The sequence below is a fragment of the Ctenocephalides felis genome, unplaced genomic scaffold, assembly GCF_003426905.1.
Source record: "Ctenocephalides felis isolate EL2017-DRISC unplaced genomic scaffold, ASM342690v1 CF-g0.4_SCAFFOLD_02868, whole genome shotgun sequence".
Taxonomy (NCBI): Eukaryota; Metazoa; Arthropoda; class Insecta; order Siphonaptera; family Pulicidae; genus Ctenocephalides; species Ctenocephalides felis.
The window spans coordinates 22,304-28,092 of record NW_020539022.1 but is presented as its reverse complement, the minus strand read 5'-3'; the positions used below and the strand labels follow the sequence as shown (position 1 = coordinate 28,092).

Sequence of the window (5,789 nt, the reverse complement as noted above, 5' to 3'; positions counted from 1 at the left end):
GTTAAAGAAATAGTGTCAAAGCTCGCTGCATTAGATGGACTATCAATTATTGCATAATAAATAGCTCGTTTATAAGAGAGTCATTACAAAAACGAAATTGCTTACCACAGAATAATTCTAGAGTTATGGAACTTATTTACAACTTTACAAATCTATGAACATGAAACTATAAATGAAATAAACTGTATGAAAAATAAAGGACAAAAATTTTTCTATAACTATAGATGAATGGACAAGTCAGGAAATGAAGATATTTAAATATTTTTGAAATCACATTTTATCAAAAAAAAATAATTAAGATTTTCAAATTAATTAATTGAAACTACTCGAAATAGAAAATACTCGCGGCTTAGCTTAATTATTTTTAAAACTAAAATTGATATCATCAAGGATGTATCTAATATTTTTTTTTAATTTAATAAATGTTTTTTTTTATTTTAAATTGTTTCTTTATTCGAAACTTGAATCTAGATCTCGATTAGTGTAAAATTTTAGGCTTAAATTTATCTTTCTAAATCCTGAAACCTATTACAAGATGTCTAAGTCATAAAATCTATGAATGGACAAACCTGATCAACTGATTCAAAACTGAACAAAAACCAGGAACAATTAGGCTTGTTGACTCCAAATTTTGGGGAACGAAAAGATTTGGCCAAAATTTTTGGCTCTAATCCTGAAAGTCTAAAAACGAACCTACAGACATAAAAATTTAGGCTTCCTCTCGACAACCTATTTTACCAGTTTAAAACAAATTTAGGCTCAATCATCGTACCCATCAAACCATCCATACTTCCTTGGCAAATTTCCTTTCCCTAATTTTTTTATCCTTATTCAGACCAGATAAGCCTGGACATGCCTAGAATTATCACCGCCCTGCCCCTCTGACTGGCCTGTCTTAAACTATGATTAAAATTCTGATTCATAAAATGGGCGACTGCCTATCCAAGAAATTATTAGGACTATTCGCCCTATTGGGCGTGAATTGACCCACCAACTAGGGTCGATTTGCCTAAAATTAGGCGGAGGAACTTGTCCAAAATTCGGAGGCAGTTGACCAAAATTAGGAGGATGCTGACCGAAATTTGGATCGAAGTTATTTTGGCGTAGATTTCTTCGTTCTAAGGTGGAATAATCCGAGTCTATGCTGGAGTAGATGTGTTCAGTGGCATTTGAGGAATTTGGACGTTGCGTGTAAGGTTTTTCCTTTTCCTGGAACTTCCTCATGTTCTTTTTGGAAATTTTGGAGAAGGTGTACAAGTCGTCGCAGCGAGTAATTGTTTTCTTCGTAGTTTTCAAAATCGTACATATCAGCCTTGGCGTTTACGTTGACACAATTCTGTTGCCTAATGGCACCTGTTGTCGTGTTATTCTCTAAAGTATAAGTAGTTGCTGTCAGATTTTGCAGCTGCTGCAAATTCTTACCAACTTTCGGTAAATTGTACAGCAAGCGTTTTGTAAAGTTTTTATCATCAGTGGATATCACATCTTTAGCAGTCTTCAAAAAGGGTTTGAAGTCTTCATCCAGGTCATGCCTGTGTAGTTTCTGGTCCTTTAATACTACCAGACGTTTCTGGATTGCTAAATTTCTAAAAACCTGGCGCAAATTCGGTTTAATCCACTCAGTTTGCAAAAAGTTGCGCGTTAAAATCAAAACTAGGCGTTTGGAGTTCTCAGAATTCTCTTGGACACTTGTACCTTGTCCATCACGATGCAACAAACAAATCTTAAACTTATCCTTCAAATTCACCAAAACATACTTCTGCAAATACTCCAAATCCTTTTCACTGTACAAAATCATTACATCGTACAACAAGTTATCGAATTCTGGTTGGTCGAATAAGGTGACACCAAATTTGGAGTGCAGACAGATTTTCAAACTTTTTCTAAAAACAAAGCATAGTAGGATGCTGAAGATTACTAGAAGGAATAGAATGAGTACAGTGGCTAGTAAGTAGATGTAGTCTTGTGAAATTTCATTGTTTTTGACGTAGAATTCTGAGCAAACGTTTTTGTCGGATTCGATGTTTAAACGTTGGATGACGCCACCTGAAACGCAGTGTAAATTGGATAAGTCTTGGATTTTTAGCAGGTTGTTTTGGACAAAACTAGCGATTTTTTGCAAGTTTTTGCAACAGCATGCATACTGGTTTGAACCTAGCCAAATTTTTTGCATGGTTTTCATGTTCAAGTCAACGAAGTTGACTAATTTGTTGCCATCCAGTCTTAAAACCTCCAGACTGGTCAAGCCCTTGAAAGTTGTGTTATCAATATGGGTTAACTGATTATTTTGTAAATATAGTTCTTTTAACGCGTCCAAGTTAACAAATTCAAAACCCTCAAACACTTGTAGTTTATTATTAGACAAGTCCAAAGTTTGCAAGTTGAGTAAACCAGCAAAAGTTTCATTACTAATCACCTCGACGTTGCTCGAGTTCAAATACAACTTTTGCAAGTTTTTGCGTCCAATAAAAACATGGTTGTCAAGTTTCTGGAAATTATTACCATCCAAATAAATTTCAGTTGCGTAAAAGGGTATATTTTTTGGTATCTCTGTACTACTGGTGCCATTATTGGCAGAACTTCCACAATCTACAATATTGGTGGACCAGTTGAGATTGTTTAGACATTTGCAGTTTGATGGGCATATCATTTCACATTCGCAAGCAAAAAAGTCACAACAATGGCACAAGACGAAACAGTGGGACTTGTACTCGCACAAGAAGTTTGAGGATTTCATTGTTTTTAGTTGTAAAGTTTTGCTGGTTCTTACATTGTTTTCAACGTTGCACACAATGTTCTCCGAGTCCATGATTTTGGGATACCTGTGCGTTATCAAATCGTTGTTGGAAATATTATTTATATTCAGCAAAAAGTCCATGCTGCAATCACAACGGAAAGGGTTACCACTTAGGTAAATTTCTGTGTTGGTTTTGCCACCAGAGTTTTCCAAAACCTTAGGCAACTTCAAACTATTCAAATCCATTTGTTTGATTTCATTCGCGTACAAATCAATCCTGGTTAGGTACTTTTTATAGTAAAAACAGTTAGCGTGGATTTTCCTAATAAAATTATTATTTATAAACAATAATTCTACGCTATCAGGTATGTTCAGGTTAGAAATTTCCGTCAATCTGTTATGACTAGCATCTAAAGTTTTTAGTTTCAACTTGTCCTGGATTTTGTAGTAGTTACCCAAAACTTCTATATAGTTGTTGTGGATATCCAACCACTTTAGGTTAAATGGTACAAAAGCGTAATCAAACCAAATCAAATTGTTCTCCGACAAATTCAACCACAGTAGGTTCAACAGACTTGAAAAAATACCATCAACGTCCATCAGAAAATTTTTATCCAGGCGTATAGCTTCTAAATTCTGGTTACCATCAAAAGTATCCCTATCAATTTGCTGGATTTTGTTTTTAGCCAAATTCAAAACCTGCAAGTTTGGTAAATTTTGGAACATTGGTTTGGACAAGTTGCCTATACGATTGTCTATTAACCTCAAACCTGTAAGTTGGTTTAAATTTTTGAAACTGTCGTTCTCAACATTTTCAATCAAGTTTTCGCCCAAGTCTAAACTTTTAAGCATCTGCAAATCCTGGATTGCTTTAGGAATCCTGGTGATTTGGTTAGAACTCAAATCGAGTTGTTTTAAATCCGAGCAATTTTTAAAAGCGTTGATGTCTATGGAGTTGATCAAGTTGTTATTTAAAGTCAGTTTGCTTAAAACAAATAAACCGTTGAACAAGTTGTTATCGATTTGGTGCAACCTGTTTTCAGCCAAGTTTAAGGTATGCAAGTTGTACAAAGGTAGGAAAGCGTTTTCGTCAACGTATCCGATGGAGTTGTTTTTTAAATCCAAAATTTGTAGAAAGAACAAATCTTTGAAGGTTTTGGAGTCTATACGTGTCAACGCGTTGTTGGATAAATTCAAAACAATAAGTCTGATCAAACCTGTAAAAATATTTTCATCAATATGATGGCTGGACAGTTGATTAGAACTCAAATCAAGCACCAAAAGTTGTTCCAAACGATGAAACAAACCTTTGGGTAACTCGAATAACAAATTGTTTTGCAAATGAATCTCCCTGATTTCTCTTGAATTGAATAACAAGAAATTTGGTAAACTTTCAAGTTTGTTGAACGACAAATTTAGGATCCTTAGACTAGTCAAACCTATCAAACTTTCACTGGACACGTCTGTAATATTATTATGCTGCAAGTGCAGTTGTTGCAAACGCCTTAATTTCGAAATTTGCCAAAAATCACCAATATTTGCCAACCTGTTGTAACTCAGATCCAAAGTCACCAATTCTTCGCCTCCAGAACAACGTTCTGCACCTGCAGAAAACCCTAACTCGTTTGCAGATTTGATACGATTATCAGTCAAATTTAAGGTCTGCAAAGATTTTAAAGGACACAAAGTATTCTGTTGCAACAAATTTATATTATTACCTGCCAGGTTTAGGCTTTGGAGTTCGTTCAAACCCTGGAACGACTCTTGGGATATGTTCAAGTTTTTATTAGCGCCCCAGAGTTGGTTATTAGATTTCACTGATAGTTTTTTAAGTTGGCTCAAACCGTGAAATGCAAATTTAGGTAAGAATAAAAACTTACAATTTTCTATATTCAACTCGTTTAAAGCCTGGAATATCAGGAACAAACCGTCCCCGATGTTGCTCTCGAAGAGCAACATCTCGTTACAAGATATGTTGAATTTGGTCAAAATTTCTAATTTTTGGACGGTGACACCTAAATTTGAAAAGTTTTCGGAACTACGTTCCAACGTCCTGATTTTACACGACATTTGGGTTTTGGATAACACTTTGGTAGTCTCATCCTTTTCGTATTGACACAAAGAATGGACACCATATACCACAAAAAATAATAGGATAAAAAATTTGGGCGTAGCCATTTTGTCTAAAATTTAACAAAACTTAAAGTAAAATATATACTTAATTAATCATACTATCTAGTATCCTGGTTAATCCTGGAGTCACTGTATCCAAAAAACAAGTCATCACACAACTTTTGTTCACCACATCACCACAAATTGAAAAAAAACTTTGGGAAAATAAAATAAAAACAAATCCAAAACTTTTTTGTTGATCATTTGTTGTTATTTGATTTTAACTTTTTTTGTTCATGTTTTATTTTAAGCACTAGTCACATAACTACAGCTTTTGGTTACCACTTTTGTCTAATTTTTGGACAAAACTTTTGGACACTTTATACATCTCGTCGAAAAAGAAAACTTTTTTTTGTTGACGAAAACCTGTTTTTTGTTGAACAAAAGATAACATTTCACGCAGGTCGGAAAAAAACTGTTCCCAGGATCAGACAAAAAACTTTTTCAGGGTCCTGGAATATTTTTTGTGACCACAAGATTAATTGAACGTTGACACAACTTGAGAGAAAATGAAAAAATTGAAGCAAAAAGCACTTTTTTGTTGTTATTTTTGTATCACGAGCACTAGATGCAACTTTTTTTTGACGTCCGACAGTTTTAGTTCTAAATTTAGTAATAAAAACCAAAATTTAGTAACGTACACACTAATTTTCCAACATTTCCAAAAATTTTTGTACAACTAGCAATTTGTAGACACAAAAATAGTTCTTTAAGGTAAATTTTGTTGCAAAAAACAAATTTCTGGATACACACACTAATTTTTTTCACTTTCAATTAACTAGTACTAAAAAATAGTACTGTATACTAAATTTAGTCCTCTTGACACAAATTTTCGTACAAAATTCTAGACAAAAACACTAATTTTTATAGTTAGTCCAAG

At 33.9% G+C, this 5,789-nt stretch overlaps 1 pseudogene; it reads right to left on the bottom strand.

Moving 5' to 3' along the window:
* Positions 1-1,139: 1,139 nt before the first annotated feature.
* On the bottom strand, positions 1,140-4,915 carry LOC113381403 (annotated as a pseudogene).
* Positions 4,916-5,789: the final 874 nt, after the last annotated feature.